The 24,683-nt window shown below is 49.7% G+C and overlaps 1 protein-coding gene across 1 annotated transcript in view; it reads left to right on the top strand.

Moving 5' to 3' along the window:
- The first annotated feature begins 697 nt into the window (after window positions 1-697).
- The window catches only part of LOC101422746 (disks large homolog 5-like), a 205,174-nt gene continuing 181,188 nt past the window's right edge, over window positions 698-24,683 (top strand). The window contains 1 exon segment of the mRNA XM_071215912.1: window positions 698-1,304. The gene's annotated coding sequence lies outside the window, so the exon portion shown is untranslated.

Below are 24,683 nucleotides of genomic sequence, written 5' to 3'. Positions count from 1 at the left end.
GGTCCCGCGCCAGGGCTTGGAGAGCTCTGCCCTGCGCTTGGGGGACCGCGGGCGCGTGCGGGGCCGCTCTCAAGGGGCCTGCCCGCCCCCTGCCCAGCGCCGAGCCGAGGCGAGCAGCGCGGCGAGCCGCCTCCCCTCCCGCCTAGGGTGGCCTGAGCCCGCGCCCGCTCCAGTTGCTGCAGCTGCTGCTGCTGGCGGCTGCGGGGAGCGCAGGGCGCGCGCCGAAGAGGCTCGGGCGGAGAGGACGGGGACTAGGAGGAGCCGCGGGCGAGGAGGAAGAGCGAGCGGAGGCCGCGGGCGCTCGGCGGCTCAGGGATGCCGGGAGGATGGGCTAGGCGGCGGCAGCGGCCCGGCAGCGGACGTGGTGAACCTGCCGCGGCCCCGCGCGCACAGGGGGCGGAGGCGCGAGCTGAGCTCAGCCCCCTGAGGGGGCGACGGGGGCGTCCGGGGAGGAGGGGGCTGATTAGACAATATTAACGAGTTCCCGCCTCATCAGGAAGAGCGGCTCGTTAGCTGCGCGGGGGAAGGGTCCCCGGCGGAGCGCAGCGCACACTCGTGGCGCACGGCGGGCGGGCGGCGCGCAGGGCCGGGGCAGGCCGAGGGGCGGCGCGGATCCCGGGCGCGGGCGGCCCGCGGCGTGCCCTCTCTCTCGGGCGCCCGGAGCCAGCGCAGCCCCGGGCGAGCCGGGCGCGGGCCCGGCGAGGGGAAGCCGCCCGCGCGCCCCATCCCCACCCCTCGCCCCGGGCGGGCGGGCCGGCGATCGGGGGAAGGGCGGGCGGCGGCGGCTCGCTGTATATATCTCCGCGCTCCCCGCCAGGTCGCGCACAGCGCCCCCAGCCCAGGCGCCTCCCCGCCCCCTCCCCGCGCTCCGCGGCGGCGGCGGCAGTAGCACAATATGACAGTTGATGGGTGCTGGGGGTGGCGCTGGCGGCGGGAGGAGCTCCCCCGAGACCCTGCGCTGGCTGCCCGTTGCTAGCTGTGGCAAATGGTGGCGGCGGTGGCGGAGGCAGCAGTCTTAGAATGAGCAGCAATATCCACGCGAACCATCTCAGCCTAGACGCCTCCTCCTCCTGCTTTTCTTCCTCCTCCTCTTCCTCCTCGTCCTCGGTCCACGAGCCCAAGATGGATACGCTCATCATTCCGGTGACCATGGAGGTGCCGTGCGACAGCCGGGGCCAACGCAAGTGGTGGGCTTTCCTGGCCTCCTCCATGGTGACTTTCTTCGGGGGCCTCGTCATCATCTTGCTCTGGCGGACGCTCAAGTACCTGTGGACCGTTTGCTGCCACTGCGGGGCAAGACGAAGGTAACGCGCGCCCTAGGCGCCCGCCCCCTGCGCCGGCCCCGTCGCCTCTCGGGGTCCTCCGCAGCCCACCTCCTCGCTCCGCACGCCGCCGCTCCTCCCTCCCTCCCCGCCTGCCTTCCCCTCGCTGCCTTCCGTTGTCTCCGCTCTCCCTGCGCCCTCGGGATGGGGCAGCGGGTGGCGCGCCGCGGGTGAGGAGTTCCCCCCAATAGGTGCGCTCCGGGACGCGGACGCCCAATCCTGTCCCCCTATTTTTTATTGCAGGGTCGTCTGCGGCAGCGGCCGGGCCCGCGGGTGGGGGACGCGCGCCGCCCGGGTGAGGTGGTGCGGGGTAGGGAGCGCCAGCCCCGCGAGGACAGAGGAAGCTGGGGGCCGCTGGTGCGTGTTCCGTGCGGCTCACCTGCAGCGGCTCGGCTCCTCGCGTGGGCGAGGGGGAGCACATCAGCCCGCACTTGAGGAGTCTATTGGGGAGATGAGTTCGTGGGGTTAGAAGGAGGCGGGGATTCTTTGGGATAGGGAGAACATCTTTGGGACTGAGGAATCACGGGGGAGGAACGCGGTGGGAGGTTTTGCGGGAGGGGAGGGCGAAGGAAAGTTGGGGAGATCCACCCCAGTTTTGGAGCATCCCGTGCGGCTGCCACCTTAGGAATGTGGCAAGGTCACAGATCTGATGTTACCTCCCTCTCCATCCCTTAGGTATTCATTTGGAAAATACCCCTCACCCCACGTCCTTGGCCTCTGTCTTCCTACCCCCAGGCCACCCCCTTTGGGTCCCCAGACAGGCTGGCAGCAGCGCCAAGTTGGAGCGGGAACGGGAGGTCCGCTTTCGAATGGGCCGAGGCGGCGGTTTCGCGCCGATCCTCTTCCCCGGGCCCTTTTGAGGTGGCTGGATGTGGGCTGAAGCTATTCCTGGCGCAGAGACGCCCACCAGCACCCAGGCGCGCTACACCTTGGATGTGTGGTTACTAGGCTGATTGGCTGGTCTGTGGCCTGGTCTAGAGGTTCCCCACCAGCTGGAGGTGAGGGGCGCGGAGGGGGGTGGGGGGTGGGAAGGTTTGATAAAAAACTGTGGAATGAAAAAGAAAGGACTGGGGAAAAAAAGAGTGCTTTTTTTGCGCGCACGTGTGTGGGGGTGTAGTTTCCATCCTAGGGAACTTCATAGCTTTAAAAATTTTTGGAGGGAAGATATATCAAGGGAAAAGTGGGAGGTAGACAGAGATCCATGTCCCTCATTTTCACACCTTTTCTAGTGTGTAGTTTATCCGAGGACCCTCTCCAACTTCCCGTGGCGCAGCAGCCTCCTTGGTTGCCAAGCGAAAGCAGTGCGGAAGCTGGGGGCTCTGGGTGAAGGCTGGCTGGGAAAACACAAGGGGGAACTGAAGCGCTGTCTCCTCATCATTAATTATACATCGTGTTGGGTGGTGGGGCTCAGCTGTGTTTTGTGGCAGCACATTTGTGTTTTGGAAAATACTGGTGTGTTGGAAATAAGAGAGAAAAAGAAAAGCCATCACTCCGCCCCCACCACTCCCTCTTCCTCCCTCTTCTCCGGAGACCTCCAGGCGCTGGCCAGTCAGCAGGGAGAGAAATTCCTCCTCCTTGCCTAGGAGGAAACCTCCCAGCTTCCGGAGAAGCCCTCCGATTAAGCCAGATCCTGGCAGTGAGCCGGAGGCGCCCTACCAGCTCGTGGCTTCGTAGGGCTTCTTGTGCACGTGCTCTCTCTCTCCCACCTTCTGCGGAGCCTCTTTTCCTTTCCTGAGATGCAGTGATTGCCCTTGGGGAGTCCTGGTTGCCCCTGCTAGAAATGTTTCCCAGATTGAGGGATTTTGGCGAACTTTTAAAAATAGCCCCCTTTCTTTCAGGCATGGGCAGTTTTGATGAAAATGAATACTTCTTTTTTCAATGAGGAAAAAGAAGTTTTGGTGTTTTTGTGATCCTGGGGTTTTTAACACGGCTTCTAAAATATTTTTATTCTGTGGGTACATAAACGCCAGTGCGGTGCTTGGGATGAAATGCAAATCAGATTGTTCACAGAAAGAATCTTTTTCCTAAATGATGAACAAGCATAACTTATATCCGTTTTCTCAAGAAAATAGGTCTTTGGCAATCACTGTTAGGAAAAACAATTCCTAAGTATTTGGCTATGTTTTATAGCTCCAAGACCTGCTGAGTTGACATAGCTGGAGGCTACTACAAAGAATCATCCTAAGACTAGAGACGATTGCAGTGTCAGTTGGCAAGATGTGAGGTCAATGTCGAAGGACATCAGGTCATTTTGATGCCATCCCATTAGAAAATATGCCCAGAATCTTTTCTACCTGGCCCTCAGTCTGCTCAGTTAAACCATGTGTAGCGAGCTCATTATAGCCAGTCACAACTTAGGCCTTTTATTAACTTTTCTTCCTACCCTGAAAGAATGTATTTTTGCCACAATCTTGTCTTTTTTTGCTCCTCATCCTTTTTGCTTTCCAGGTGTTTGGCGGTTGTGGTCTAGACTTGGTAGAGAGCACTGCATTTGGCTATAGTTTGGAATAATTCTTTTAGTGCCAGGTTTCCCAAGCAAACCTAGGTTGCATTTCCCCAGAATTCTCCCATCACTCAGCTGCATTGACCCTCGCCTCCTTCAGCCCCCTGATGCTTGGCTAGGAGGTGGGGTCTAAGGAAGGCAGGCCTTCTTAGCATCTGAAATTCCATGGGAGATGAGTTTCAGAAGAGAGCTCTGGAATCCCCAGGATTTGGTCTGTGGACTGCACTGTCCTTTTTGATCAGAAGGACAAATATTGTATGATCTCACTAATATGAAGTAATTAGAGTGTGCGAATTCACAGAGTCACAAACTAGAATACAAGTTACATGGGGCCAGAGAGGGGGTAGGAAATGGGGAAGTAGTCCTTAATTGGTACAGAGTTTCCATTTGGGGTAGTGGGAAGGTTTCGGTAGTGGATGGGGTGATGGCAGCACAACGTTGTGAATGTAAGTAACACTGCTGAGTCGTGTGTTTGAATAGGGTTGAAAGGGGGAAATTTTAGGTTGTATACATGCTACCAAAATAAAAATAAAAAGCCTTATAGAACTGTACAATTCAAACAGTGATATCACCCTCATACAAAGCGTTAATAACAGGCAAAACTGTGTGTTTTGAGGGGGAGTATATGGAAACTCTGCACTTTTGTGTGATTTTTCTGTAAACCTACAACTTTTCTTAAAAACACAGAAACAAAATACAGAACCTGAGATGGTAGAAGTGGGTTGTGGGGCATCTTATTAGTCTGGCCGCTGAATCTTAAATGATGAATGACTTTACTATTTTAAACAGAACTGTATGTGGCTTATTGTTTTTTGGAGAATAAAGTAGAAAGCTAATGCCTACCCCCGTTGGGAACATGGGCAGTCATTCCAGTAGTGTGTTCTTAGCTGTGTTTTTTCACAGTATTGCTTTGCTTTTTCTTCTCTTGAGTTTTGTCAGAACTCTCTGTTCACCTGGCTGTGATGTTTTGAGGTCCAGAAGCAGGCTGGAGTGGCAAGGGAACTAGACAGGCAGCCTGAACAAGGCTGTGACCTTCCAGCAGTCATTTAACCTCACTGGTCTCTCTCTGCTTGAGTATGAAATGTGGGGATTGAATTCTGTGAGTCGTAATGTCCTTTCCTGCTTTCTGATTCCACGTAGGAGAAAGGAAAGTTGAAGGAACTATGGGAAACGTTTCTAACTCAATGTGTTTTGCGATCCCCTTTCAATTCCTTGAGGAATTCAGCCTTGGAGTGTGTATGTGTCTTTATTCTCATCCTCTACTCTTCTTCCAGCATGCACTCTGCTTCTCTTTAAATGTCTGGGGAAACTGAGGCTTAAGGTCCAGCTTCCTGATGGAGTTTGCTGAGTGCCCCGCATGTGACTGGGCACACTTTCTGGCTCTCAGTTGAGCTGTCCTCCCTGCAGAAGCTTGGGCTTACGCAGGGATGGTCTGCATGTAGTGGATTACTGAGGGATCATCTCCATGGCTGTCTGAGAAAACCACGCATTTCCTCTCTTAGGCGCCTGACTAATTTAAACATCACATCCCATCATGGCTTGGTAATTATCCCGGGTCTGGCCTGATGCATTCAGCCAGGGTTGGAGTTTCAGAGCCTGGGCACTCTTGATTCCAGATTTGCCCTGGTGCCTTGTCCCTTCTCAGGGATTGGCTGCCAGTGGCCCACCTTCAGGTACCCCTTGTGATCAGATCACTTGGGGTGGCCTTGGGGACATTCTGAGCTCCCAGTCACTGGTGAGTGTCAGCTGGCCTTCCCTTGGTCTGAGAACCTTGGCTTCTCATTCCTCACCCTCTTTATAGAAATACACTTTAGTAGTGACTCTGCAAACAGACAGACCCAAGGTCAAATTGTGGGTATCACACACAGTGGAGCATCTTTGCCTGGCATCCATCCCAAGCCTTGATTTCTTCCTCTGTAAAAATGGCATCATGATGCCCACTTTGTTGGATATTTATGAGGAGTGGCAATAATCTTATAGGATTTCTAAAGGAGTGACAATAATATTCAGCATGCAGCAAATGCCTGGCACTTAACAGGTCTCTGAGAAGTGGGAGCTACCTCAGCTTCCCAAATTGTTGAGTTCATTTACTCTTTGATCCACTGAGCTTACAGCCTTTGAAGGGCACAAGACTAGAATAAATAGAATTTATTTAGACCTTGAAGTCTCGAGGTCTGGGTCATATGACTAGTTAGGATCAGACTGAGATTTGGGCTCATGGCTCTTGGCCATTGTAAGACGGGAAGATTGGTCAAGGTCAGCCATGAACGTCTGCAAGGATGAGGACAGTGTGAAGTCAATGGGGGAGCCCTGACAATGTGGGGGTCTGGGAACTCTCAGCCTAGCACAAGTGGTGTTTAGTGGTGGGTATGTGGCTGCCTGGTGTCACACCCTGGCTGCCATCCCTTTACTCCAGGGCCAGAGCTCACAGTCGTGATTCCTCAGTCACACAGCAGTCTCCTGGCCAGGGCCGTCTCTGCCTGGAGCAGCTCTTCCTCGACAGCCTCTAGAGCAGCATTTCCCAAAGTGTGTTCTGGGGAGCCCTTGTCCTTGAAGTTACCCTGTGGGGGGAAAAATGGGAGTCATGGAGCATGCCTGAGCTCCTGTCTTGGAGATTCACACGGCAGGCTTGGAGAATCCTACCTGTAGGGAAATGGGTGAGACTGCTCTTGAATGTGCTCACTTTGAGCACCTCGCCTGGGTGTCGAAGCTGGCCTGGGCAGTGACCAAGAGTCAACCTTGTGACCTTGGGCAGGGACTTGACTTTGAGCCTCCGTTTCCTTATCTGCACATTGGGGATCATCATCGAGCAGAACCCTATGAGATAGGCCCACTTATTAACCCTATTTTACAGCATTTCCTAGGGGGACGCTGGTGACCCATGGCCTTGTTTGCAAGCCTTGGACTGGCTCTGCTTCTGGGTGCCCAATGGCCTTGCTCAAACATGCAGCAGGATGCAGGGAAGAGCTGGCCCACTGCTCGGCCTGCGGGGCAGGATTCCAAGGGCTGGGCTAAGTGGGCTTTGTCTCTGCCTCACTACTTTCTTCATTGGATGGAGTAAGTGTCTGCTCTGAAGCTCTCTTTCTTTGACTGCAGTGAGAAGCCTGGTGTCAAAGCAGTCAGGTTGGTGTTGGGTTCTGCCACCAGGGCCTCCTTTCCAATGAGGGTGGCCCCACTCTGACCAGCAATGGCCGTGCTCGCCATGAATCGCAGCAGCCAACACAGGTTTCCTGGGGCTTCAGAGCCCTGGAGCGTACCTCTGTGGTTCTGGTGACAAGGGCTGCATTTGTGCCACAGGCCCTGTGGAGGATGCTTGTCCCCACGGAGATGTCGGGCCAGCCAGGCCTCCCTGCAAGACCTTGGCCATTCCACAGCCTTCTGCGTGCAGCACAGCAGATCAAAAGCATCCTTCTTTGAAGTGCCTCTTGAGAGGGTAACCTGGGCCCAAGGCACACAGAGAAGGGAACTTGGGGGCCACAGGCAGAGGCAGAAGTGCCTGCCCCTTTTGGGCAAAAAGGCCAAGCAGGTTCAGTTGGGGATACGGGATCTCAGCCTCCAAGGGCTTGAGGGAGCATCTGGTCCAGGCCCTCTGAAACCATCATCTGTACACAGATCCCCTGTGGAGCTGGAAAAATGCAGACTGGGATTCAGGGGAGCTGGGGTGGGGCTTGAGATTCTGCACCCCTAACAAGACCCGGGCGAAGCTGATGCCAGCAGACACACTTCCTTGACCAGCCAGGACCTGGCCCATTCCTCAGCCTCCAGGTGGCCCATCTCTGAAACCCAGCCTGTTTTTAAATATGGAAACCCCTAGCTCTTCAGCAGACAAAGTGGGAAGGGGCATGAGGAGGCAGGTTCCCTGTGTCAGGACAGGCAGGTAGTGAAGACAGCTCTGGCTTCTCGAGTGTTCTGGGGTTTGGGCCGAGCACTTGTTGCTCACTCTGGACTTCTCTGGCACCTGCCTCCTAGGGAAGCGATGGGCATGGCTGGGTTGGAGCTGGGTTGGAGTGTTCTGGAGAAGTACACGGTCTCGTCTGTGCCTTGTCCATCAGAGCACAGGCTGTCCCTAGTGCCAGTTGGTCACGGTGCATGGGGTGAGGCTTTTTGAAGGCCAGCATGGCATCTCAGCCAAACCACCATCTTGCAAAATGAAAGGTGAGCCGTGTGGCCAGGGCTCACAGTGGTGGCTCACAGAGCCAGTGGGGGGCCACGCCCTCTGGAGTGCTTGAAGTTGGTGATGGCAAAACTGCAAGCCCAGCTTTCCACAGGGACCTGGGTGGGCATCCCCAGACTCGAGGATTCTGCTTTGAAGGACTAGGCTCAAGCCCTGGTCATCTGTGGCCAGAGATGGGTGGTACCCCTCATTGCACTTCTCAGGAAATCCAGCAGATAAAACTGAAGATGGCTCCTCTCCTCGCCAGAGTGGGGTTGCACAGGTCATACTGCCAAGGACTTTTTCCTTGAGATACGCTTTCTGTGCTGTTCCGTTGTCAAAGGGGAGACCCCGGGCCAAACTTAAGCCATGTGAATTTCAGCACATACTAGGTTCCCAAAGAAAGCTTACCATTCCTATTACTGTTCATTTTGGTTTAATTGCATATTATGTGCCAGGAACTATGCTAGGGGCCAGGTTTTGGGGGAAAAATCATTAAAACCCAGTACCTTCTGCCTGTCTGCTCAATAGGACTTTTCCTTGGCCAGGAAAAAGTTATTTTTTTGTGTGATATGGATTTGTGTGATCCCTGAGTTGACTGCTGACTCCTCGAGGGCAGGAACTGAGTCATCAAATACAAACACATGCTAGGAGGGAACTTTCCCTAGTGGTTAGCTGGGTCTGAGTGGGAGGGAGGTAGGCGCAAAGTCAGCCTTGCTTTTTGGGAATAGGTTGTTAGAAGCAATGGAGAAATTCAGGGTGAGAGGGATGGACTTGACTTGATGAAAAAATGATGTTTGAGTAATTCCTGGATTTTAATTATTCATGCCACTCCTGGCTCTGACCTGTGGATAATAAGGAATTTGTCAGGCCGGGGGGGGGGATAGTTGCTTCTGAGGTAGGTGAGTCAGGCAGAACACAGAAGGGCAGCTTCAAAGAGTGGCTACTGCAAGGGGGAATTTGCTTTTTTTTTGAGGGGGGGCATTATTTGGCGATTGTCTTTAGGGCATTAGGTCTGATTGCCAATTTGAAAATGTCATTGGCACTCCAGGCCCCAGATGGATATATGTAACCTTGTCATACCAGGCCTGAGAACCTTGTCCCTGTAAGACCTCATACCTGTTTGATGAATGCTTCTTTGCATGGCCTAAAACAAACTTATTTAAAACATCTCACTTTCTAGACTATGCTGTTTCATTTGCCTCCTCCCTTCCAGGTTATTTTAGGGATCCAAATCCCACCGACTCTTGGTATTTCAAAGATAATGAAGAGGAAAGCCTGTTTTCCTTCCTTCTCTTCCATCTCTCTCTCCTTTCCTTTATTTTCCCTCTTCCTTAGTGGTCCTCATTCTGGAGGGCTTTCATGGGAACTCACTGTCATTTAATTTTGATTTCTAGCACAATAAGGGGAAATATTTAGATTTGAGGAAGGAGTGGAGAAGAAGTAATTAGGGGAAATGCTGAATTAATCTCCCCATTATCAGAGTTCAGCTTTTATTTTGGGGGAGGGGTGGCTGGGTATATATATATATATAGAAGGCTGATAGAATTCTAGATTTGTGGCTTGAAGTGAAGTTCATTTCCATCCATTGACTGCCAAAGTCTGGTGTTTGTGATGCCGTTCACAAAGAGTTATTAAGGCAGGGATTTCTAGTAACACTCTTCCCAGGGCCGCTTCTAACTGTGTGAAGCTGATCAGCGACTGGTCTGCATCTTTGCATATGATTGGAAGGCAGGTTACCTACTGGGATGTAAAGACTGGGATGCCTATACCTAGATTTCAAGTGGAAAGTTCAAGAACAGTGCTTATTTTCCTTTTCTGTTCCTTGTCTTGGCCTTGCTCCTTCTCCCCTCTTAGAAGTGGGAGGGGTGGAGAGTGGCTGGTTCAGGGCTCCAGCCCAGTCCAGGAGAGGAGCAGAGGGGTTGAAGTTTGCAGGTTATTAGACAAAAAACAGGGGCTTGATTTACATGTTCTGAAGCACAGAAGGCAGCATCACGGTGGCAGAAGGGCCTTCAGGGCTGCAGGTCCTGCTTCTTGCCAGTGCTGGAGCCATCCTGCACCTTTACCAGAGGGCACGGGAGTGTACGGCTCTCCTCAGGCCACCATTTCTTAGACAAATCCACTTTAGAAAGAACAGAAAACACTTTCTCTGCACAGCACTGGCCCTTTCTGCCTCTGGTCCATCTCTGGAACACACAGGACAGGTCCTGGTTGAGGATAGCTGTCACGTTTGGAATCCGGTTCTGGAAGGCCCCCAGCTGGTTGGAGTTTAGACGTGGACAGTGTTGTTGAGGCAAAGGATGGCTTTAAGCTCTGGCTGGTCACTTTCTTTTCCTCTCCAGGGCTTCCCCATGCTCCTCCTGTGGAAAGGTACCCCCTCCCCATTTACTCAGACTTTGGAAAGTGACCCACTCCTGCCTGTTGGTTATCATAGTTTGCCCTCTGTGATCTGTTTGGTCCTGTTGGGCTCTCTGGCTGCTTTTTTTAAAAAAATTAATTAATTAATTAATTAATTAATTTTTTATTACATTCAGAAAATATGAGGTTCCCATATATCCCCCACCCCCTCACTGCACCCCTCCCCCCATAACAACAATCTCCTCCATCATCATGAGACGTTCGTTGTATCCGGTGAATACATCTCTGAGCACCGCTGCATCTCATGGTCAATGGTCCACACCATAGCCCAAACTCTCCTACATTCCAGCCAGTGGGCCATGGGAGGACATACAATGTTCTGGCTGTTTTTGGACCCTGAGTCTGTTCCTTCATCTGTGATGCATGCGCTGTGCCTCTGGGTTTAGCTTCCTTCACGTTTCACACAGGGCTTGGTCAAGAGCAGATGTAATTTGGGGGCCATGCAAAGACTACATGTGGACGGTGTGGGTCCTTCATCAAGAAGTCTGAGTTGGACTCTGTTTTCTGGGTATTGGCCCTTCTGAGCCCGAGAGAGAGAACAGGTAAGAATCTTGAGCCTCTTTTGCATCATTTTAATATAGCTGCTCCCTGGAATCGAAGGCTCTTCCTTCCCCAACTGCCCACCTTATCTCCTCTTCCCTTCAATTTCTATCTTCTGCTGCTCCCATTCACCCCATCCTGCTGAACAGAAGGAGACCAGGCAAATAAAAAGGAAAGAAAGGAAACCAGGAGGAGAACTTGAAAGAGGGCAGAGGGTAGAGGGGAGGTGTTCACAAGAAGAAAAATAGAATTTGTTTCCTGGGAGTTAGAGGTTGGATAAATATATAATTGGGTGGATTTTGGGTTTGTCCCTTCACCTTTGTCTTAATGAATAAATCATGTAAAATGACCTCACCGCCAAGGAGTGAAGCATTATATAAAGACCAGTGGGCAGAGTGACTTCACTTTTGGAAAAATTTAGCTTTTCAAGTGAGAAGTTCTGTCTAATTGAGAGCATGGGGCCTGTGTGTGGCCCTGTGGGCCAGAGGGAAGGGTTTTAGGGCTTGGTGGGGATCTTCTTTGTGTGCTTATGTTATGAGGACAGGAACTTTCCACTCCTCTTAAGGAGGAGTTGCTGCATTAATCTTGTTTCCCTTCACGTGGCTTTGGAAAGTGGATCCTCTGTGGCTTTGGAAGTGGAAAAGGTGGGCATCCGATGATAATCAAATGGAGAACTCAGAGTTGAGGTTCAGAGGCATGGGGGAAGGATTTTGAGGATGAAGGGGCTTATCCATGTGCTGGGGATTTTTATGACTAACATTAGCTGGCAGATTTATGTATTGTTTTTCTCCTTTGTACATGGGGTCCTCTTTCCTAACAGGCTTAGAGGAATTGCTTAGCTGTCCGTGAATTATAGTCATTTCTCCCATGGATTGTGAAAGACACTACCAATTAGGTGAGAAGATTCTTTTTTTTTTTTGAATATGAATTTATTAATGAGAAATACATTTTTAAAAAAACATTATTAACATAAAAATTTCCCCTTTTACCACATTCAAATATATAATTCAGTGCTGCTAATTACATTTAAAATGTTGTGTTACCACCAGGAAGATTCTTGAAGAATATAGTTAGGGTGTCCCCATCAGAAGCCACAGAAGTCAAGCATTTGCATCAGTCTTGCAAAAGAAATCAGTTTCTTAGATTCAACTGCAAAGCTTTTTTCTTTGTGAGATTTTCTTTTCAACTTCAGTGTTTTACATATTTGTCCTGAATTTTAACGGACTATATGATTATTGTAGAACATTCAGGCAGTACAGGCAGGCATTAAAAAAAAAAAAAACAAAAACAACTCCTGCCTTCTGGAGATGACCAGATTTCTGTCCCTGACCATTCTCCCAGGGGGCTCAGGTTTTTTGGTGGGCATTTGATGTTCTTCCTTTAAGAATTTGAAAATGGCAGCAACCTGAAAAGTGTCCATACTGGCTTTGTTTGATTTTGGGTTAAAAAAAATTATGGTAATATGTGTGTGTGTGTATGTGTGTGTGTGTGCATGGGCATGTGTATAAAACATAAAATTTGCCCTGTTGACCATTTTTAAGTATACAGTTCTGTGGCATTAATGACTTTTACAGTGTTGTGCTACCATCATCACCTTTCATTCCTAAAACTTTTTTTGTCTTTATTTTTTTAATGTTACATAAAAAAAAATGAGGTCCCCATATACCTCCCACCCCCCTCACCCCACTCCTCCATTCATAAAAACAACCTCCTCCATCATCATGAGACATTCAGTGCACTAAAACTTTTTTTTATCACTCAAAACAGAAACTCTATCCCTGTTAAGCAATAACTCCCAATGCCCCACCCACTCCCCAGCCCCTGGTGACCACTATTCTATTTTCTTTGCTATGAATTTGCTTATTCTATGTATTTCATATAAGTGGAATAACACAATATCTGTCCTTTTGTGTCTGGCTTATTTCACTCAACATGATGTCTTCAAGGTTCATCCATGTGCAGCATGTGTCAGAACTTCCTTCCTTTTTATGGCTGAATAATATTCCATTGTATGGCTGGGCCATGCTTTGTTGGTCTCTCTTTCCATTGAGGGGCATTGGCTCGTTTCCACTTTTTGCCTATTGTGAACAATGCTCCTGTGAACACTGGTGCACAGTATCCATTGGAGTCCCCATTTTCAATTCTTCGGTGGCCTTGTTTGATTAGATGGTGTTCAGATGGAGAACAAAAGAAAGGACCATCTAACCCTCCAGCAGCTTTTTTTTTTTTGCCTGTGGAGTTGGGTTAAATGGATTCTGTTCTTAAGGTGAAGTTAAAGAATTACTTTAAATCAGAAGTTTCAATTTTGACATATGAGTAGCGGTCTTGTCTTAGGCAAGTCATTGACTCTGGGCCTAGGTGTTCTCTGATTCAGTGATTTCAATGTAAAGCCATTTCTTAAATCAGATTTTAAAACTATCATTTTTTTAAAAAGATTTATTTATTTCTCCCCCATCCCTCCATTGTCTACTGTCTGTGTCCATTCGCTATGTGTTCTTCTGTGTCTGCTTGTATTCTCATTAAGTGGCTCTGGGAACCGATCCTGAGATCTTCCAGAGTGGGAGAGAGGTGATCATTGCCTTGTGCCACCTCTGCTGCCTCATCTGCTGCATCTCTTATTATCTCTCCTCTGTGTCTCTCTTTGTTGCATCATCTTGCTGCAGCAGCTCTCCGCATGGGCCAGCAGTCCTGCATGGGGCAGTACTCTCTGTGGGCCACCACTCTGTGTGGGCCACCACTCTGTGTGGGCCAGCACTCCATGTGGGCCAGCTCACCATGTGGGTCAGCTTTCCTTCACCAGCAGGGCCTGGGTATTGAACCCTGGACCCCAATTGCTTGAGCCACATCTGCTTCCCAAAACTATCATTTTTATTGGATAAAGAACCAAAGACTGAACTATTCCAGGTGATGGACCCAGGGAGAAGTTCTGGTTCTGCTGTAAATCACAAGAGTGAAATTTGATCTACACGCGCTCTGAAGTATCAACTTTGATGAGGTTGCGTATGTAAGAATTAGCATCTGGAGACACAGGCCCTGCTGGAAACACTGTCAGACCTGTCATTAAAAAAAGTCTCAGAAATAGGATTTTGTCACTCTGCTATTACTTTTGACATGGCCATACATCACTTTTGAGGTTTAAATTTTAATTTTTGATGCTGGGGAAAGGTTGAAAGCATCTTAGGTTATAGAGTATAAATAATGTGCTGTGTGATAGGCTGGCTGTGTTGAGGTTGGGCATAAAAAGAAGCATCTATTTAAGGAGGAGCTCTTGCAAATCAGCTTTCTTTGATGCTTTTCCTTAACTCTCCCCAGAAGGCAGCCCCGGTGCCAGAAGGCTCATCTCAGCCCTGTCCCATGGAATGTTCTGGCTGTTTAAAGCAGGGATAAGATTACCACAGCTTCTGTGGCAAAAGAGCACGTGTCTGAAGAGATGATCCCTAAACACTCAATAACCCCTGAAATATAATTCCTCTAGCACCTTAGGCAGGCAGTGCACCAGAACTTTCTGGAAAAGTTCTCCTAGGTTACATAATAACAATTTTATTATGCTACTGGGGTCATGTATTAAATTTTAACTTGTCACAGATACATTTCATGAACACTGCACAAATCCGCAGATTACCAGATAGCTTGTGGGTGTTATTAAGTGAATCAGTGATTGCGTGGGACTTGATGGAGCCCAGGCAAAAATACTAATTTGGATAATTAGATTCTTCCATATTATAGTTTAATCCCTAAGGTGGGTAAAAACATCCTCCCTCCAAATAAACTAAAAATTTTGGCAGTAGTGATTGCAACGACAGTACGGAAGAGTAGATTTATGGCCATGAACCACATATGAGAGAGATTTTTTAAAACTCTGGGCACCTTTTCATTTTCCTTGGATAGGCAGTGCGAGCTCTATATTTTTAATTGCTCCCCTCTTTAAGTCAGGAGCTGAAATGTCATCATGCAGATCTCTCCTGAGTTGCATGGAAACTAATAAAATCATGAAGGTTTCTATTTGTACTCTATGAACACATACTGTGATGAAACTGAAACAGCCCATCTCCAGGGATGATGCTATTTAAATGCCAGGCAGTGGTTTAAAACTGATTTTAATGGTGAAAAGAGAAACCAGCCAGTGAGGCACTCCCATTCCTCCCCCCCCACCTCAGCAGTACCTGTTTTCCTGAGAAAGAATTAATTTAAAACAGGAACCTCCAGTCTCTAAAATATCTGGTCTGTCACCTGCTATCGAAGGTGGCAGTTAGTTCCCCAGATTCTCTCTTAGCCATTTTCTCTTCTTCCTCAGGTGTGGCCCTTTATCTCCCAAGCTTCCGGGTGCTTTTGTTTTAGGAAAGTCTTTCTGTGTGAACTGGAATTACTGGCTTCTTAGGAAAAAGAAATTCATATCAAACTTTTGAGTGCTTAATTGCTATGTATCAAACATTGCTTTAAGGTCCTTATAATGATTATGTTATTTAATCCTCAAAACAGTCCTACTTTTTACAGATTAGAAAACCAAGGCATAGAGAACAACAAATTTTTTTTTGGATAATCAACTTGGAGTGCTTACAGTATGTCCCACAGTTTCCAAGGACTTGATATGTCTTATCTCACTTAATCCTCACAACAACCATATGACGTCAGTACTTTTGTGATCTTTGCTTTACAGATTAGGAAACTGAGGCATGGAGAGATTTAGTAACTCGCCCAGGGCCACACAGTGTGGAGGGACAGAGTCAGATTTAAACCCAGGCAGGTGGTCAAACATATAACTCCTGCCCTGTAGGGCAGCAGTGCTCAGCTCATTCCTGCACACGGTGGGAGGGAAACTGTGAAGATGTAGAGGGGACACTGGGAGAGGAGTTGGCAGTTCAGACTCATGCACCATTCCTAGACTAGATGTGAGGCCCCTTGGATAAATTCAGAGAATTCTATACCACCAGGATAGACAAGAGCCCTAAAGGTTATCTTGTCCTTTAATCTCTCTGAGTCTTAGTTTTCCTTGCTGTAAAATGTGATAATTACCTTTTTCTCTACCTAACAGGCAGTGATGAAGTGTGCAGTTGTTCAGGTTGCTCATTGTGCAACTCCAGGTGTGCTATGATAGTCACATCAGATAATGCATTAATTGATGGTCTGTGGCACATAGACCCTGTGCTTGGGTGTATGTGGAGTCATGGAATAAATATTGGGGCAGTTTTCTGAGCATCAGTCTTCCTTGAAGATTTGGAGAAAAACATGATTTTTAATGTTAACACATACACAGATACCTTAGGAGTGGGAGGCAGAATTCAAGCACATGTGTAAACACTTGAGGGAGATGTGTTTGTGAGAGGTTTGTGTGTGTGTGAGTGTCATCGGCATTGGTGCATGAGGGCACGGAGGAGCGGCCTGGGCCACCCCCCAGAAGTTCGTGTTCCTTCTCTGCTGAGAAGTGTCTTTTGATGGAAAAGTTTGAGACATACAGGTGAAGTATTATCATTAAAGCATGAGTCTAAGCATCCAGCACGGGAGGATGCCTTATTGTTTCTACAGGCGATCTACTCATATCTCAAATTCTGAGACTCTGTTATTGTATGAATGGAAATTCCATGAAAGGCAAAAAAAAAAAAAGATCCCAGAGTTCTCAGGTCTATTATCAACAAGGTGTATTTTGGATATCAGCAGGACAGAGAATTTAATCTGAACACTCAGAAGACGGTGGCGGGATCCCATTCAGTGGCCGTGCATGTCCCCTTGCCTTAGATGGACCCTGCCTTGCCCCTCTCCACTCACAGCCTGGAAGCCCGTCACCGTAGCCCGGGGTGGATCTCTTCTGAGGCCACTGGGCATGGCAGCCTGTGCCTGCTGAGCCCCAGGCACAAAATATTTGGCGGCAGGAGGTGAAGTGGGCAGTGAGCAGGTCTTCATGAAGCCTGGCTGCCCGGAAATGGCAGAGAACATTGAGAATCTCTCAGAGAGGGGGTGGCTAGAGAGGGCCCTGGGGCCAGCGGTGTGAAGACCACCCCAGCCTGCCCACCTCCAGGCCCAGTGCCCACGGGCTGTTTCCACGAGGACTTCGGAGCCCTGGGCGGACCTCCTGGTGTGCTGGATGAGCCCTCCCAGGCCCCCATGCCTGTGGTGTCGAGAAGGGAGAATGCTCGCATGCCAGCCCGTGTGTGTCCCAGAGGCCCCTGGCGAGGCATAACAGGACCCCGGGGACTTAGAAGAGGCTTCTTTGCTGCCAGTGGTGCTATTTTTAGCTCCCTCCCATGCCCCCTGCTGTCCCAGGTGTTTGTCAGCAGAGCATCCTGCGCGCTTGGAAAATGGCCGTCACCACCCGGTCTGCCTTGTGTGGCCCCAGCAGTGTGTCTGGGGGACCTGCCATCCAGGCTGTGCCTCCGAGGCCAGCAGGCTGCTGCAAGGCAGCTGCGTCTCCTGCCTTTCTACTGGCCGTGGGGCTGCTGGTTCAGGTGAGGTCAGACCAGCGTGAGCAGGTCTGCTGTCCCCGGCCCCTCCCTGAGTGCAGGTGCATGGGGCAGCATCGTGGACCCGAGGACAAGCTGTCACACTCAGCAGCCGCTGTGCTCTCCTGCCCCCTGCCCATCACGGAGGAGTGCTCCAGGCTTGAGCGACATCCCCGATGGTGGGGAATGTGGCGATGGCCACATTCGGCCTCATGCAGTCCAGATGTGGTGGAAGGCTGGGTGACCTCAGGCTTGGTCCACTGCTCCCCTTTCCAGGCCTCCAGCTGGCCTCACCCATCACTCACAGCTCAGCTCAGCCACCACCTTCCTGGGAAGTCTTCTCCACCCGCCCTAGTTAGAGGTCTGTCCCCCGCTCTTTTTGGCGACTCCCCACTCTGTTTCGATGTCTCGTGTGGTCATCATCCATCTGAGGCTGCACTGCTGTTTATGTGGCCAGCACCTCACCTCTTTGGCTGCAGGCTCCCTGTGGACAGCACCGGTCTTTCTTTGCTTTTGGTCTTTTTCTTTTCTGATCCCCTGCTGTGCCTGGAGGGTGGCCAGGGAGCGTTGGCTGCTCACTAGCAGTGCCATAGCCAGTCTCCAAAGAAGCCTCTCCATGTGTTTGGCTCCTGGTGTTCACATCTAGGGGCAGAACCCTCCTTTGAGCAGGGCTGGCTCTGTCATGGCTGGTAACCATGGGGGCATGGGGGAAGTGAGGAGTGGGAGTTCTGAAGCTGGGTGGGAAGAAGAGCCGTGGAAGGCCTGCTCCTGGAGCAGCCAGCCACCATGTAAGATGCCTGAGCTTACCTTGTTGTGACAAGAGTGGGCCACATGGAAAGGCACTGGAAGGTGAGATACTACATGAAGATAGACAGAGAGAGAGAGAGAGATACAGGCTCCCAGCATGTGAGTAAAGACGCCATTTTAGAAGCAGATCCTTGAAACCCAACTGACATCAGATAGATCAGAGATGAACCGACCAGCTGATCCCTTCCTGAATTTTTTTTAAAGATTTATTTATTTATTCAATTCTCTCCCCTCCCCCAGTTGTCTGTTCTCTGTGTCCATTTGCTGCGTCTTGTTTCTTTGTCCGCTTCTGTTGTCCTCAGTGGCACGGAAAGTGTGGGTGGCGCCATTCCTGGGCAGGCTGCACTTTCTTTCATGCTGGGCGGCTCTCCTTAAGGGGCGCACGCCTTGTGCGTGGGGCTCCCCTATGCGGGGAACACCCCTGCGTGGCAGGGCACTCCTTGCGTGCATCAGCACTGCACATGGGCCAGCTCCACATGGGTCAAGGAGGCCCGGGGTTTGAACCGCGGACCTCCCATGTGGTAGATGGACGCCCTAACCACTGGGCCAAGTCTGTTTCCCCCTTCCTGTATTTTTGACTTAAAAATTATGAACAAAATAAAATGATCATTTTAAGCCACTTTGGGTGGCGGACTTGGCCCAGTGGTTAGGGTATCCATCTATCACATGAGAGGTCCTCGGTTCAAACCCCAGGCCTCCTTGACCCGTGTGGAGCTGGCCCATGCACAGTGCTGATGCACACAAGGAGTGCCCTGCCATGCAGGGGTGTCCCCCACATGGGGGAGCCCCACACACAAGGAGTGCACCCTGTAAGGAGAGCCGCCCAGTGCAAAAGGAAGTGCAGCCTGCCCAGGATGGCACCGCAGACACGGAGAGCTGACACAACAAAATGACGCAACAAAAGAAACACAGATTCCTGTGCTGCTGACAACAGAAGCTGGCAAATAAGATGCAGCAAATAGACACAGAGAACAGACAACCGGGGTGGGGGGGAAAGGGAGAGAAATAAATAAAATAAATAAATCTTTAAAAGAAAAGCCACTTTGTTTTAGGGTGATTTGTTACCCAGCCATAGGGAATTGGAACAAAGAGCCACTCTTTAGTGAGCTCCTTCCCCAAGAGCCATCTCATGCCCTCTGTCTCAGTGTCTCTTGGCCTCTCTTCCCAAGCTCTCCACCCTCAGCCCCCTGGGCTTCTTTCATTTTATCACACCTTTTGTTCTTATACCCCTGGACCTTCACACATGCTCTGTATGCTGTGGGGGATTCTCTTCCCTTGTGTTCCCTCTCCCCTACCACTTTGCTGATGCCATTTCTGTGGTTTGCTGGTCACTGGGTAACAACTGGCCTTCTAGGGAAAAAAGTCCCAGGTAGTAGCATTTGCCAGTTTCCGGGGAGCGACTGCTCCCATCACAGCTGATTTCATGGTACCAGATGCCACTGAACAGAGGCAGGCATTGGTATCTACACTTCCCAGACAAGGACACTGAAGATCAGAGAGGTTCCGTCACTTTCTGAGATAGTCACTGGCAGATATGGGCTCTGGTCTGCTAAGCCTCAAAGCCCCTACTCTCCCCACAGCACCACACTGCCCTCCTGAAGAACCAGTGGCTGACCATGAGCACAGGCAGTTCCGCTGCTGGGCTGGCCCACTTCTCCCGTAGGCCACTGGTCCTCCCGTGGTGTCTCGTGAGTTGCTGCTGGCCCTTCCTCATGCTCACCAGTCCTAGCCAGTTGCATCCTATCCTTTCTTTCTTGGACATTATGCTGTCTAGTCTCTGCAGTGCATGCAGTGGTCACAGAAGCACCTACCAGTTCAACTTGAGGCTCGGTTAGCTGTGTGTAGCATTCAGGTTAGACCGGCTGCTGCAACAAGCAACCCTAACATGTCAGTGACCAAATGCAATAGAATTTAGATATTATTCATATAAAGTACCATTGTTGGTAGGGGTGGAGGGACATGCTCCACACAGTCATTCCGGGGCCTCGGCTCCTGTGGATCTGCCATCTCCCGGGGCTCTGAAGACCTCTGCTAGATCCTCTGCATCAGCCTGGCAGATGGGGAGTGAGAAGGAGGGACCGTGAGGGGTAGTTTTTGTGGAGCAAAGCCTGGCAGTTGTTCACATCCCTTCTGCCCACACAGTGCATGGGCCAGAATTCAGGCACCTGCAGTAGATGCTGAGAAATGTAGGAGTGTGCCCAGGAATCAGAAATGGGTTTGGAGGACCTCAAGCCAGTTTCTGTAGTACCTGGATTGCAGAGTCCCAGGCTGAGTAAGAATCTGGGTGAGGTCTCCGGTTGTCTGTCCATAGCTGGGTCTGCCCTAATTAATAATTACCATGGCCTAAATAGAGAAACTGAATATTTGCTGGTATCTACCAGGTTACAGATCTGACTTTATGCAACATACATTCTTAATTCTCTGGGTGGTATTATTATTATTATCCCCATTTTATAGGTGAGCAAAAGGTGCTTATGTTGTTTGTCCAAGGTGCATACGTTTCCAGAGTGTTATTTCTTAGTCCCTGCCCAACTGCTCTGGGGTTCCCTCTGCTCTGCCACTTTTGGTCCCTGCCTTCAGCTTGAAGCTACTCCACTTCTTAAACACCTGAGGAGCAAAGGGACAAAGGGGCTTAACCTCCTCCTCTCTCTCTGTGCTGTAGAGAACAAAGGCATCTTCACTGTCCCAAGATGATGTTGCCCTTGCCCTCCCTGGTGTTGTTAAAGGGCTTTGAGCTGAAAGTGGTTGCCCGCACCCATCCTTAGGATTTGAAAGCACCGTCTGCTGCTCAGCTCTTTCCTGCTTTGAATATTACCTTGAGTGGCTCTTCGCCTGGAACATGAAGAGCATAAGTGGGCTGGATGACAGAGGCTGCTTCCTGGGTCCCTCATCTTTCTCCCCATGGTGCATCCCCGTAGCCCATTCCACTCAGTTCAGAGTTCATATTTAAGGAGAGTTCAGGAGTTCACTGGTGAGAAAACGGGATTGAAGGTGAGTAACAACATGAGCAATGTGGCTTTTTTCTCAAATCCAACGGACCAGATTGTAGGTGTCTGAATGAGCTTTTCTTGTTCTACACAGTCCAGTGTAGTCATCAAGAGCCTGCCCTTTGAGCTGGACAACTTGGCCTCAGACCACACTTCTGCTACTTGCTGACTTGTAGACCTCGGGCAAGTTAACTTCTTGGGTCTTCCATGTACTCACTTGAAAGGAGGAACTGGTGGGAACAGATGTGGGTCAAGCTGTTGAACACCCACCTCCCACTGTGGGAAGTCCCAGATATGGTTCCTGGTGCTTCCTGCAAAACCAAAAACAACAAGCAAAACAAGCAAAAAAATCAACTCGGGTAAATGGCTGTGGCTCAATTAGTTGGGCTCCCGTCTACCATATGGGAGGCTCTGGGTTCAAGTCCTAAGACCTCCTTGTGAAGACAAAGCTGGCCCATGCACAAAGGAGAGCTGGTGGCCCATGTGCCGTGGAGAGCTTGTGCAGCAAGATGATGCAACAGAGGGGAAGCAGACTTGGCCCAGTGGTTAGGGCGTCTGTCTACCACATGGGAGGTCCGTGGTTCAAACCCCGGGCCTCCTTGACCCGTGTGGAGCTGGCCCATGAGCAGTGCTGATGCACGCAAGGAGTGCCATGCCACAAAAGGGTGTTCCCTGCATAGGGAGCCCCACACGCAAGGTGTGCACCCTGTAAGGAGAGCCACCCAGCTCAAAAGAAAGTGCAGCCTGCCCAGGAATGGAACTGCACACACAGAGAGCTGACACAAGATGACGCAACAAAAAGAAACACAGATTCCCATGCCACTGACAACAACAGATGTGGACAAAGAAGAATACACAGCAAATAGACACAGGGAACAGACAACTGGAGCAGAGGGGGAAGGGGAGAGAAATAAATAATAAGTCTTAAAAAAAAAAAAGACCCAACAAAAAGGAGACAAGCAGATACAGAAAAAAACGTGCAGCAAATGGACACAGAGAAGAGACAGCAAAAAGAAAAGGAGGAAGCCTCAAAGTGGGAATAAATAAATAAAATAAATTAATCTTAAAAAAAATCAACTCAGGGAAGCTGATATGGCTCAGTGGTTGAGCACTGGCTCCCCACATATGAGGTCCTGGGTTCAATCTCTGGCCCCTGGTACCTCAAAATAAAACAAATCAAAACAAACAAACAAAAAAGAGGACCTGGTAATGGGAGCTGCTTCGTGGAGCTGTTGTGAGGATAAGAAGTATACAATGCTTAGAGTAGTGACATATACAGAGTAAGCTCTGTATACGTTTTAGCTCTTGTTATTATTTCAATCTGGTCTCCTTTGGGAGACTGTGACTTTTTTTCTAATGTGGACCATGACAGTAGAGGGTCACCCTCTCTTCCATTATGCCCTCCTCCAGTCCACTGACTTCAGAGGGGTTCACACACGATCACATGGCCATCTCCCCTGCTGGACGGTAGACTTTCTAAGGTCTGGAACAGTGTCCTCTCCAGCTTTGTATCTGCAATGTCTATCTAGTGCTTGTGTCTGTTGAGTACTTGGCACAGGCTGCCTGCAATGTTGAACCCATGCTTATGACTGGTTGCCCAGGGGCTGAGGCCTCTTTGAGGACAGGGACCCTTTTATGCTCATCATGTTCCTTAGCAACCTATGACAGTGTCCAACATCACAAAATACTCTTTGAACAAATGCAGGATTGAAAGGATGAATGATTTCATCCTTATTTGAAGGATGAGAGAGTCTTCTTGGGGACAGCCTTGACAGTGCTGATTTCATTCTTTTTAATGCTGTCTTAGGTGACATCTCTCAACATTGGAAAGTCACCTTGATTTTAGGAAAGTGTCAGAAGTAGTTTGCAGGCAGGTGGCACGAATAAGAGAGGAAGCCAATGGATAAGGTATCTCTGGTCTTATAAATATGTAATTATGAAGTATTAAATCTGGAAGTTTTAGGTGGTTTGTCAATTTGTGAGCAATTTCCAAAGAAAAGTTCCAGAAACATTTTGAGTTTTGGAGGCATTGGAATAAAGGTGTAATCCTCCCCCAACTTCCCACCACAAAGGGACAGCTGTCATTTTGAATATTAACTATGGTCTCTTAAATTCAGCCTTGTGAACTTGATAGCCTAGCTTTGGCATTGAACAAAGATAGTTATAAATACCAGCTTTTCCTTTCATAAGCTTGGTGCTTTTGAACAATTTACTGAACCTCACCAAGCTGATGTCATATACTGGTAAAATGCAAATACTGAAAATACCCACCACATTGAGTTTTTGGGAGGGCTAACTGAGATAGATGATCATGATGAATACACAGCCTTTTGGAAGTGCCCCATAAATGGCACTGGTGATGACAAGGTGGACTTGACTGTAGATGCCTCTCCATCAGTAGCCACAGTGAGGATGCTATGGAGAGGAGGAGGAGGCTGCTGGTGGGAAGTGTGGAAGTCAGGGGCCACAGTAAGTACCAAGATGAGAGGACAGTAAGGCATGTCTGTTTCCCTTGGGACACAAAAGATGGAGACAAAATTTAGTATGAAAGAAAAAATGGCATCCAAAAATGCTTCTTCCCTCTACCTTTACACCATTCCTCTGCCCTCTGTGCTACTATAGGAAGGAAGAGAAAGGATGGAAAGGCATGGGAGGATGGGAAAGGAATAATTTTGGAATACAAGAGACCTTACTTTATAGGGTTGTTTCTGTGGGCCTCAGTTTGCCCATCTGTAACATGAAGGTTGGATTAGGCAATCAGGTCCTTGCTTGCAGCTCCACCAATCACCCATGCTTTGGAAGAGCTTTGCCTTTGCTCCTAACTGTTGTTTCCCCACACCAACCCCCTTCCACAGCCTCAGGCAGACATGAACAGGAGCAAAGGGAACAGAAAGGGTGTCAAGTGCTGGAAGGCATGGAAGTCACTTCCTTCAGAAGGTGGAGGGTCTGCAAAGAGGCTTTTGAGTCTGGGGGCAAGACTACAAAGAGCCTGGTGGGCAGTCTTTCCATCCACCCCTCCATCCACCATCCTGGGGCTGGGATACCCACAGGGGACTGGAGTGAGTGCTCGGTGGGCCACAGGCGCCTTTTGGAGCATAAGGGCAAAGAAGATGTGTCCATCCTAGCTCCTGGCTACCAGTTTCACGCGTTAAGGAATATGTACTTCTCTGATACGCGGGGGCAGGCCGGGCACTGGCTTTAAGGTTTACATAACATCTGGTATTTGTCCTTAGACTTTTTCCTCTCCTGGGGATTATGTGTTCTGAGGCACCAAAAGCATTTGTCTGCACACTGATCTCCTCCTGGAAGACTTCCCAGATCGAACTTCTTTCCCACCTTCCACCTGCTCTAATCTCAAGTTTGTTTTGCCACAGTCATTCAGTTAAACAAATATTTTATTCACTGGCAATTTGTCCCACACTGGGCCAGGCTATGAAGAGAATACCAAGAGTATTGGTCATAGTGGCGCTGGATGAGGGGTGGACACAGGCTGTCCTTCCTCTGCTGGTGAGTGGGGGC

Source organism: Dasypus novemcinctus, chromosome 6 (assembly GCF_030445035.2).
Source record: "Dasypus novemcinctus isolate mDasNov1 chromosome 6, mDasNov1.1.hap2, whole genome shotgun sequence".
Classification (NCBI taxonomy): domain Eukaryota; kingdom Metazoa; phylum Chordata; class Mammalia; order Cingulata; family Dasypodidae; genus Dasypus; species Dasypus novemcinctus.
Note: the sequence above shows the minus strand (reverse complement) of the source record. Positions and strands in the feature narration are given on the sequence as shown.